The sequence below is a fragment of the Lissotriton helveticus genome, chromosome 12 (assembly GCF_964261635.1).
Source record: "Lissotriton helveticus chromosome 12, aLisHel1.1, whole genome shotgun sequence".
NCBI classification, from domain to species: Eukaryota; Metazoa; Chordata; class Amphibia; order Caudata; family Salamandridae; genus Lissotriton; species Lissotriton helveticus.
In genome coordinates, this window is record NC_136073.1 from 37,453,072 (window position 1) to 37,465,878 (window position 12,807).

A 12,807-nucleotide genomic window follows, 5' to 3' on the forward strand; every position below is an offset into this window, starting at 1 on the left:
TTCTCTTCCACGAGGGTTCCCGTTCAGACGGCTGCAGTGGTCCGTTGCCTTGACCGTCGCCCTGTCTTGGACCCGAGGTGCAGTCCTCAGTACGGCGAGACGTGACGGGTTTCTCCTTGGTGACGTCTTCAGTGCCTCAGTTAAGTATTTTGTGAGGGTTGCTCCTGTTTGGATAATCCTTTTAGTTCTCAGTTTAGTTCAGTTCTGTAAGATTATCACTGGTTATTCTCGTTACGATAATCATTCGGTTCAGTTCAGGTATCGATACATTTATCAGTTCTGGTAGGCCTAAGTTCTTGGTTCAAGTGCGCACCCTTTTGTTTGTATTTTGTCTGTTCTGTGTTCCGGATTATAAAATGGTAAGTCGGAAAAATTGTATGTTGTCTTGTTTTAGTTGCAACAGTGATTCCCAGTTAGAAGACTCGTGTTTGGTTCCTCCGATTGGAACTCCTCTTTATGATCTATATTGCAAATTTGGTGTGGGCCCTATCTCTTATAACGAGGTATGGATCCACTATACAGAGAAAGATGGTGTCCTTAGTTGGCCACTACATGGTAGTTTTGAACCTGAAGTTCTCGATAATCTAGAAAGAAGGTTGTTTAAGAAGAAAGCCCGGCCGGTAATGTTTGATTCTTTCCGTTATTGGCGAAAAGAATCTAAACAGAGAGAAATTAAAAAGTTGAAGAAAGAACAGAAAGAGCAAGAGTTGACTTTAGAACAGTCTGCTAAGCAGCTGCAACTCAACGAGTCTGAAAAAGCGATGGAGGTGGCCAATAGAGAGCGTAATTTAGCGATAGACAAGTGCTATCCTGCTTTGCCATCGAGTACAGCTAAGACAGTAGAGGACCCTGAAAAGGATCCCCTGTTGTCTTACTTGTTACGATCACCCCCACCGTATGCACAGGGTGCTACGGCTCCACCTATACCGAATGTTCAATTACCGGTTGCTGGACAACCTGGTGTTCCCGCTCCTCTGAATCAAGTTCCTGTACCTCCTGTGGTCAATATTAATGTTCCTTTGGCACCCCCTCTTTCAGGGTTGCCGACTTCTTTACCTATGCCTGTATTGCTCACACCTGCTAGTTCACAAGCTATTTTGCCTGCTACTCCTACTGTTCCTAATCTATCTGTTCCAACTGCTACTCTATTTACTGCCTCTGCTAATATTATGACTCCACTTTCTGTTCGTCGGAGAATCACTGATTCTGTCTCTAATATTCTATCTCCCTTCTATAAAACTCTGATTAAGACTCCTACCTCTGACTCTGTGCAGAGGCGTAGCCAGCTTCCCAGTACTGAAGAAAGAGGAATATTAGATTCCACTGCTCTTAGATGGGTTTCAAAAGTTGGAAGATATAATGTACAAGATGTATTAGATACATTTATGCAATGGAATGAACCGACACAACGATATGTGTTCGATGAAATGTGTTTCCTTCTACGTGAGGAATTGGAAGAGGATGACCCTGAATCAAATCTAGGAGAATTAATTAATGTTCAGAAAGAGTTTGCTGCAGGTATGATAGTCGGTCGAAATATAAAAGAAGCGATGGAACTGGTTCTAAGTTATAGGACCGACTCATCCCTTCGTTCACCAAGAGAGTTAGGGAAACGTAGTACGAAACAAAATCGTCAATACCCAATGAGAGAGGTTCCACCAATTTGGCGTGAAGCTGTGCAAGCTAATGCACCGCTTGGTATCGCAGCCGCTCCGGCCCAATTCCAGAGAGTATGGATACATATTCCATGGAAGCGAGCTGAAGTATTAGCAGTGAAACAGGCCTTGCCAGATCCGCGTAAAAATCCTGCAGGGTACTACAAAGAGTTGGCTCAAACAGTTGACGCTTGTGTATTGAATCTTGCTGACATAGATCTGCTATTTGGTAATGTAGTACCACAACCAATTTGGGCTAAAATTCGTAAAGAGAATCATCCAGTTGCCCTAGGTGGTGATTGGGCAGCTATAATTGCAGCGGATGGTCAACAAGTCGGTGGTTCTAAACCTGAACCCTTAATTGCTAATTTGCCCGGTAGAATAATCGATTTAATGAAAACCTTGATGCCAGCATTGCGCGTTAACTGGGACAAATTGTCCGCGTGCAAACAGAAGAAAGACGAAAGCGTCTCCGACTTTTTCACAAGATTCGAGGAGACTTTCGTGGATCATAGTGGTCAGGATATGAGCACAGAAGGAGGCCAGAGATTATTTGTGGATAAATTTGTGCACAATCTGTTGCCAGAACTTAGTGGTAAATTAAAGAATTCTGAAAGTGCGTGGGCTGTCTCTACGACTGCGCAAATACTTGCTACTGCCCAGTACTATGAAAATAGGGACAAAGAGGAGAAAGAAAAATCAGATAAAAAGACGAAAGAGTTAAAAACTAAAGTACTTTTACAGCAAGCTTATCCGCCTCGCACGAATCAGACTAATATACAGCAAGGGCCATATCAAAGAACGGATTATAATTTTCAAAGGCCACAATACCAATGGAATCAATGTGCTTATTGCAAAATGGAAGGTCATTACAAAAATGAGTGTCCTGTTCGAACGCAAAATAATACTGCGGCTGCTCAGAGAGGTCGTGGTAGTTCTATGCAAAATTCTAGAGGTCGAGGAAGAGGTGCTATGCCTCCGCAGACGAGTGATCGCCCTTCTAATTATTCCGACCAACGAAATGGACAATCTGCCCAACAGAATAGGTCTCCACAGTATCATGTTGAAGACTATTATGAAGCTAGTGAGGAAGGTCAGCAAAGTGAGTACTAGGACAGCCATGGACAAAGAGAGGGAGTAGTATCAGTTCCAGTAGATCAGAGTGGGCCTTATGTCGCAGTAGCAACATCAGGTATAGTCGAACCGTTTCTGTTGGATACTGGTGCAGCAAAAAGTTCTATCATACATGCGAAACTCCCTGGCGCACCTTTGTCTGGCTCAACAAACGTTTCAGTAGGTTTTTCGGGCGCCCCTGTTCATAACCCTGTTTCTGGTCCTTTGTCTATTTCTGTTGGACCCTGTCAATTGAAAGCACCCCTGATTTTGACGACAGGTTGTAACGAAAATCTGCTTGGTTTAGACTTGTTAAAACGCCTATATGCGACATTATACTGTTCTCCAGAAGGAGTACAGCTTACGTTGGGTAAAAGAATAATCTCTCCGATGTACTTGTCGATGGATGCGCTCCCACCAGAGCTGCGTTCACTCCCTGATACTCTTTGGGCGACTGGTCCTAATGATGTAGGTCTATTGGAAATTCCACCCTATATAGTAACTTTGAAAGCAAATGTCAAACTTCCACGAATTCCACAATACAGAATCTCTAGTGAAGGTGAGCGTGCGCTCCTACTGATAGTGCATGATCTGATTGAGAAAGACGTTATAGAAGAAACTAGAGGTAATGTCTGTAATAGTCCTGTACTGCCTATTTTGAAACGAACTGACCCAACAAAACCTCCAGTATATAGGTTTGTAATTGATCTTAGAGAGGTTAATAAAATTGTGATTCCACAGTTTCCTGTGGTTCCAGACATTACTGCATTGTTAACGTTGATTCCTGCTACAGCAGCATGGTTTTCGGTTGTCGACTTGAAAAATGCCTTTTTCAGCATTCCGATAGCCGAAGAAAGCAGAGATATCTTCGGTTTCTCTCTAGGAGGACGAAGCTTCAGGTTTAAACGCGCTCCACAAGGCTATTGTGAAAGCCCATCCATTTACAGTCAAGCATTAAAAAGCCAGTTAGATTCCTTCGTACTTCCTCCTGGTTCTGCTTTAATACAATATGTTGATAATCTTCTAGTGGCTGCTGATGACAAGGAAACTTGCAAAACAGCTACGATTTCTTTATTGCATCATTTGTCAAATTTGAATCACAAGGTGTCACCTTCAAAAATGCAATACTGCTGCCAAGAAGTGACCTACCTAGGTCATCTCTTGTCAAAGGAGGGAAGGAAGTTGACCCCAGAGAGAATAAAGGCAATTACACAGATGAATGTTCCTAGCACGCAGAGAGAAGTACGTGCCTTTTTAGGTATTACCTCATATTGTAGGCAATGGATCCCAAATTTTTCTCTTTCGGCAAAACCATTGGTAGCCTTGACTGGGAAAGGTGTTCCGAGTCCGGTACCATGGTCTGCTGAATGTCAGCAGAGTTTTTCTGAATTGCGAAATGCACTGTGTTCAGCACCTGTATTGGGTACTGTGGTATATAAATAAATATTACCGGATCTATTTTTGGATGAATGAATGAATAACAGATAGCTCAATAAAATAAGAGTCAAGATTCGAGGTAGTAGGAGTTTCTGCAGGTTTATTACAGCATAAGGACAGGATCAGGACAACCTGCATAGGATGACCCAGCAGGGGAAAAGAGGCCCAGCAGCTGCTGGGGCCGGGTCTGGGATGAGCGCGCTAACTTTTAATAACAATACATTGACTTATATACATAGCGCAAACACATAGCATTACATTGCAGTAGGCGTAGCAGTGGGTGGAGCAGAAGGCGTGACGCGTAGCAGTCGCGAAAGATAACAGTAAAAAGAGGTGTAACTGGGAGTATACTTAGACATGTGATGCAAACGTAACAGAATATGTCATGAATGGGGCGGAAACATTGGAGGGGGCTACCTAAGGAGCCGGGACCTCTAACCTAATGGTGCGCGAAAACTGGCAATGACGTATTACTAGGAGAAGCTGGGGGCTACGAACTCTGTGCTAGGAGCAGAGACTAGAGTCTGGAGGGTCGGAGCGACATGTACCTAAACCCTATCTGGTATCTGATGTTTAGGGAACATGTTGATATAAACTAGGAGTCATGAGGTGAGAAGCTAACTTGACTCTAAGACTGGACCATGCATTATTCTACATGTAGTGTGTGATGAAGAATATTAAATGACCATTAATACAGTATTTCTCTAACGTGGAGACGAGAAGGCTAGACGATGACGGAAACTATTGATGCAGTTCAGTAGCTTAGGAATGCAGAAGAGGAGGACTGAACTGATAACTGGAACTATAACATACTTTTGGCAGACTCAGAGGCAGAGCCAAGCTGCACCGGGCACTGCGAGGCAGGAAGTAAGTGAAAGGTCGAGGATACAGGTGGGGGCTGTATCGCTCCTCAGCGAGGCTTTCAGGAGACAGGAGCTGAATCTGTGGTCCGGGCCCTGTTGAGGCCTGGAAACGGGGACTTTATAATGAAATAACGTGTACACTGGGAAACGTGGCAACATAACTTTACATAGGCCTGATATTCGTAGTATTCACGAGGACTGGAAACTGACATATCAGAGGTGGACACAACTGTAATTGCGTCATTAATCGGACATGGGGAATAACATATGCATATTGGTCATGCACACATAACATATGATGGATGAGGCGTAGGGACACAGAACATGGCAAAATTTACTTTTCCACATTCCCTCCTTGTCACTACGTTTCCATCAGGAAACATCAATTTTCATGATACCATCTATCATTTCATACAGTACCATTTGCTCGTCTCGAATTGTCTTGGAACGAGATTTAGAACGGGGCTTGGGACTAGGAATACAAGAGGTAGCACACATGCTGCAAATCGCAGGGCCACATTGTATACAGAGGCAGCAGCTAAATATAATCGCTACTGCAATACCTAGAAAGGACAGGACTTTCCATCCCCATGCGGAAATTATATTCCAGAACCAACCGGACCATGTCCAGGTGCCTGGATCTTGGTGTAACAGATGGGCAATTTTATGGAGTCTGGTTATAGCTGAATAAACAGACGGCGCGTTATTTGGAATGAAAATGCAGCAACTAGATCCGATGACTCTACAGGCCCGCCCCTATCGGCCAGTATGACGTCAAGGACGAGACGATTTTGCAAAACGACAAATCTCATAGCAGATTGTTCTTCGGTTAGGTTACCTAGAGCAGAGGCAGTCTCATTTACTACAGCTTCAAGGGTTCTTGTTAACCTACGGATCAGTTTACTATTCTGGACAGGTCCTACAAAGAAGAAGAAACCTTTATTGAAATCTGTATACTGTTCTAGAGTAGTTTCAGTATAATCGACAATTGGGGACTCCCTTCTATGTCTAATGTGTACTAGATGTGTGTTTCTGTGATAATCAGATGGGGCTAGGAAAACAGGTGGCAGTAGGAAAGCAATGTAACAGGTTCCCTCCCAATCGAGGGGCAGACGAACATATGCGGTCTGACCACAAATAAAATAAGAATGACGTGAAACTTTGAAAACAGATTTCCCACTGTCACTATACTTGACAATAGTAGTACATTCACTATGACCTACATGTATGGAACCATAACTACGGACACATAATTCGCCTTTGACAGGTAGTACTGAAATAGCAGGTAAGTCTGGAGTAGTATCAGACTGAACATTCAGGACCATGAAATTCGACGAATAGTTACCTAAATTATAAACTTCATTTTCTAGATCTAGACCTGTTCTGTGGGGGAAACCTTGCTTGTCTGAAAAACATGTACTGTTAAGAAAAGACATATCGGTTGAGGATGACGTTAACGTGGACCATGCTCCACACGAACCATTGTGTGAGAATGGATAAGGAAACAGTGGCAGAACTCCCTTCGGTGTCTGGAAAGGGGGGAGTCGACCACACACCCAACAATTAGTGGCATTGCTGGTCTGGTGTGAGTAATGCAACATACGGATAAATGAGTTGTTGCGCATAGCGAGGCGGTAAGAATATTCGTGAGGAGGCAGATCACTAAACGTGTGCTCTACTGTAGCATTAGCAGACATATTTACATGAGGAACTGGGAAATACAGATAGAACGCATAGCTGGTGCAGGAAATCATTATGCTGATAAATAATATGAAACTCAGAAAAACGATACATCTGATTGAACTTCGACTGACTCTCTCACTATGGGGGTCTATTTTATACATGTCAGAAACAGTCTAACCGTTTCACCTAGGGGAGGACTTATACAATCAAACTGACTGACTTATTTTACTAGACCTGAGCTTTAACTCATACTCCTGCTGCGGAGTTTTCTCTAACAAGGGAGGGGTTGTAATAATGTCTTGTGCGGGACAGTCCTTAAGAGCAATATTCTGGTAGTCCTTCAAATTCTGGGAATCCTTGGAAATGTTTTTAGAAACTGGTTTCAATCCTTTGAAAAGTTTAACATGAGAAAGGTGGACCCACCCCTTCCTGCCTTCCAACTTGACGGCAGTACGGGTGGTCAAGAGGACCTGACGTGGCTCCTTCCAACGTGGTTCCAGCGGACTTGATCTGTCGAAATTTCTGATCATCACCAAGGAGCCTGGAACGATCTCGTGCGGTGCCACCTCGGTATTGTCTGGAAATGCGGCAGCAACCTGTGAACGACATGAGTTGAGGGCAGACATCAAGGAAGCTAGGTAATCTGTCAGCATATTACATGAAACATCGGTAATACTTCGGGGTCTAGGAGTACCCCACATGTTAGGGGGGCGGCCGAATACGACCTCATACGGGGACAGACCTGATCTGGAATGTGCGACCATGCGCATGTAAAACAAAGCGACTGGCAGAGCTACTAGCCAGTCCACACCTTTTTCTTTACAGACTTTGGCAATACGGATTTTCAGGGTCTGATTGTGTCTCTCTACGAGACCGGCTGCTTCAGGATGGCGTACACAATGGAACTTCCACTGGTACCCTAACAAAAGGGAAACGTGTTTCATGAGTTCGGATGAGAATGGCTGACCGTTATCAGAATATACGACTCTAGGGAGTCCATATCTAGGGAAGAATTCACGAACCAACTGCTTGGCAGTGGTCGCGGCTGTGTAATCTGGGACTGGATATGCTTCTGTCCACCTGGACAAAGCGCATACAACTACAAGGACATACTTGAAACCTCGACATCGCTCCATCTGAATATAATCCATCTGGAGGACCTCAAAAGGGTGGTCAGGGGGCTGGAAACCACCTTGTTCCACCGGGACACTTTTACCTGGATTAAACTGACAACATATCATACAGGTGCGGACTTTCTGCTTGGCTGCAGCTCGTAAATGCTTGTTGAACCAAATGTTCTGGATACTGTCTAACATAGCTTTTTCTCCTAAATGGGCTGGACTATGTGCGGTATTGATGATGACTTGGACCATAGAGTCGGGGAGAAACCATGTGGCTCTACCCTTCGTTAACCACCCTTGATCTGTCTGGACCCCTCCTTGTTCATACCATTTCTTGATTTCATCGGGAGTAGCATGTAACTGGATATCTATGACATCTTGTGTAGGGTCCTTAACTGTCATACATGTAATCGGATCTGGAGTATGTGTCATGTTACCTGGAATGTCTGGAGTCTGTGCTGTAAGCTTGGCTGTGCGATCTGCTAGATCATTACCTTGGGAAATAATGTCAGTAACTTTCGTATGTGCTTTACATTTCATGATAGCAATAGATGTCGGTAAATGTATGGCATCTAACAGGGCTTGAATAAGGAGACCGTGCTGAATCTTGGTTCCATGAGAAGTCATGAAACCTCTCTCCTGCCAGAGCACTCCGAAGTCGTGTACAACTCCGAATGCGTAACGTGAATCTGTGTAAACATTAACTTTCAGGTTCTTGGCGTATATACAGGCTTGTGTCAGAGCGACTAGCTCTGCTGCTTGAGCGGACAGGGTATCAATACGGTGTGTTTCAATAACTTCAGTGTCAGTAGTCACTGCATACGCGGCTCCTGTACTAGTTCTCCTGTACTAGTTCTCATACATGAACCATCCACATAAAGTGTCAGGTCGGGATCTGGTAACGGAATGTCTGTCAGGTCTTGTCTTGGCTTAGTCGTAATATTAACTACTTCCACACAATCATGTGGGTCTGGATTTGAACTAACTGATGGTAACAGTGTAGCAGGATTCAGAACGTTGCAGCGTCTAATTTCTATGTGTGGCTGGAACAGTGTCAATTCATAACCTGTTAAACGTGCAATTGTCAAGTGCTGTGTTTGTGTTCGGTTTAAAAGAACTTCCACTGAATGTGGGACTTGTACTGTCAGAGTATGTCCTAAAACTATGGAATCACTTTGTCTGATAGCTAGTGCTGTGGCTGCAACTGACTTGAGGCACGCAGGCAACGCCTGGGCGACTGGATCTAATGTGCTCGAAAAATAAGCACAGGGCTTGTATTGTCCTGCTTGATCTTGTGTGAGAACAGATAATGCTGTACCTTCGCGTTCAGTAACGAAAAGTGTAAAAGGCTTACTGTAGTTCGGTGTAGCTAGAACTGGAGCTTGACATAGGGCTTTCTTTAACTCATTGAAACTAAGTGTATGGTCAGATGTCCAAGGGAGGACAGTCGATACGGCTGCCTCCTGTGTCGTTAACTGTATCAGTGGCTTGGCTAGAAATGCATACTGGGGAATCCATTGTCTACAATAAGATGTAAGGCCGATAAAAGCACGTACCTCCTTCTGGGTTCTGGGCTGGGGAAGACTCGCTATTAACTGGATACGGTCGGGTGTCAACTGCCTACCCCTCTTGGACAGCAAGTGTCCTAAGTATACCACTTGCTGGACACAGAATTGAAGCTTCGAAGGTGACACCTTGTGCCCCATCTCGGCTAGAAAATACAGGACTGTAAGTGATGCTCGCTCGCAAGCGCGTTCAGAACGGGCTGTGATCAGGAGATCATCGACATACTGGAGCAGGGCAGTGTCAGTTGGCATGTGAATGTTGTCTAGTTGTCTCTTGAGTGCTTGACTGTAAATACTAGGGCTTTCTGTGAAACCTTGAGGAGCGCGTGTAAACATATAGCTCCTTCCATTTAAACAAAATCCGAAAAGAAACTGGCTGTCTGGATGAATTGGAACACTGAAAAATGCATTCTTGAGGTCTATGACAGTGAAAAACATGGCTTCGGAATCAATAGCTGTTAACAGGGATGAGATGTCTGGGACAACTGGGTACTGAGGAATAATACACTTATTAAGCTCTCGTAAATCAATCACTAATCGATATACTGGGGGTGCATTCGGATCAGTACGTTTCATGACTGGAATGATCGGAGAATTACATACATTGGAGTCAGTTTCTACAACTACTCCTTGAGCCATGAGCTCGTCAATAATTTTGGATAAGGCTGCTACAGCCTCAGGTGGCAATCTGTACTGTCTGATTCGGGGTAACACTACACCTGGTTTGAGAGTCACACGATGGGGTGTGATTTGCATGTAACCTACATCAGTTGGACCTTGCGCCCATAAGTGCTGCGGAACATTAGACAATCTCGAATCAAAATCTCGTAATACATAGTGACCCTTAAAGTCACGTAGGAACAGACGTATTCCCTCTGGGGAACAGCAAATAACTGCACCTAACTCTTTCAGTGTCTTAATGCCTAACAGATTTTCTGGACATGACTTAGTAAGTAACAGATCAGTAGTACGGGACAATGGACCTACTTCTAGAGTGACTGGCTTTGATATCTCATTAACTATTGGCTTTCCTGAAAATCCAAGGGAAACATTTCTTGAGCCTGAGAGCGGAGCCCCTGGAACTTCGGCATGACTAATTGTGGTCCTACTTGCCCCTGTATCGATCAAAAACTTTCTGTCTTTCCCTAATACTTGACTGTGAACATAGGGACCTTCTTGATCTACAGGTATCTCGATGAGAGGCAAGCCTACCTCCCTCTCTAGGCTGTTTCATGAATATGACTGGTACTCTGGATACTCAGACTGCGCATACTGGTACATCTGCGATGTGACATGCTGTGTTGCAGCAATAGGCTGCGGTGCGGGAACTGTCTGTTGTGCATTCTGTGACTGAGGAATCTGTGAAACTTGTTCTTGTCTAGGCGGACGTGGTCTTTCTTTAGTCTTACCAGTAGCTATATTATGTTTCAGAACTGCACACTCGTTTATAAAATGACCTGGCTGTTTACAATAATTGCAGTTCCCTTTAACGGGAGCTGCAGGATGACTGGCTTGATTCGGACCCCTCTTCTGACTGTCTTGAGGAACAGATTGTGCAACTAGCACTTTCATTTTCGTGTCTTTCATACGTTTTCTCTCGTGTTCTTGCTCTTCTCTAATTCTATTCTGGTGATACTGGAGCATCTGGAGCATCTGGGACGGAGTATTTGCTTGCCAGGTGCTTTCGACTTTCAAAACTCGATTTTTAATTTGTGGACTTGAATTCTCGACTAATTTAGTAACGAAAAGATGAGGGTATGACTCACTACTTGTCTTGAGACCACTGTTGATACTGAAACATTTTTCAAATCTAGAATAAAAATCACTAATATCTTCATCTTGTTTCTGTTTACAGGCTGAGATTGCATCCCAGTCTTCCTTCCTTGTTGTCAATAATCTGGGTAAAACTTGAATCAATAATTCTGGTAATTCTTTACATTTATCTCCAAGACCGGTACCTGGTACTCGTGCCTTGTCTTCAGCTTCTAGAGCTGCCCAATCGATCTTTTTCTCTCCCACCTCCCATTCTTTTTCCTTTAGCTTTTCATATACCCCTGCGGGTAACAGGACCTTTAACATTTTAATGATATCTGGGTAAGTGTATTCTCCCATACGGAGCATGTCTTTTAATTCTCTATGGAACCCTGCTGGATCTTTATCATGACAGGGAATTAATTTCTTCATTTCAAGAAGTTCCATCTTTGATATTGGAGTGTATACAAACACTCGTTGCATTACGCCACCCGCCCCTTGGACTGGGTGGACTTCTCGTAACGGATTCTGTCTGTCTATGTAGAATGATTTACTTTCTGGGGGTGAGACATGAACAAAATGCGGGTTCAGGAACGTTCTATATTTGTGGCGCTGTTCTAGAATGACACTAATTAAATCGGTACCTAGACCTCTCCATCTATACTGGAGTAACTCGTTCAGGACATCGTGTAACGGGCCTGGGTCAGAATGTTGACCCTCATACAGAGTAATGAGGTGCTGAATCATATACATACCCACCAGTCGTTGCTCGGCTGGGGGCATTTTCAGAAACATTTGTGCCACTATTTCGTCTGGAAAAGTGGTAGAATCAGTAATCCATCGGACTGCTGATCGGGCTAGTTCTTGTTCATGCATAGTACTTAATTCACTGTAACCGACTCGTGATTTCAGAATGTGATCGGTAACTTGAAATACTTGTTCTAGAGAACCTTGTTCTGGTGCTTGATGATGAAAAATAGACTTGTGTTCTAGGCGTAAATGGCGATCTGGAAATCCAGATTTTCCTACATACGCTATTCTGGCGGAATTCTCGTCTCCCTCTTCAGGATCAGAGATGCTTTCTTTCTCGCTTACTTGTGCTGCTTTACGCTGTTCGTGTAACCTTATTATTTCTTTACGAATTTTCTTGTACATACTCTCCATGGCACCGACGGTCTTGTGCTTACCCTCGGCTATATTATCACTCCACCTTGTCAGGATTCTCATTTCGGCGGGATCTTTAGACGGATAATCTTGTTCTCTTATTAGACAATTGATCAGGAACTTTAATATCATGAGCTGAATCTCGGCTTTCCTTTGAGACATAATCTCGCCAATACTTTCTGGATCATCCCCTGTACGGATGAAACGATATATTCTGTCTAGATCTTCTTTCATATTCGGTAAGGTGACTAGATACTCGGTCACTCTCCTTACACGTACGGAATATAAAACCATATTATACTCGCCTGGGACTGGATCATAGACACATTCGCCAAGGGCTTGTCTGATTTCTGTGACAGACTTATTACTTTTAGGAGTACGCTGTGATGCTTGAGCATGTAATTCGAGTGCTGATAAACGCTTGTGTGGCGGCGGGGTTTGAGGAAGACCTCCT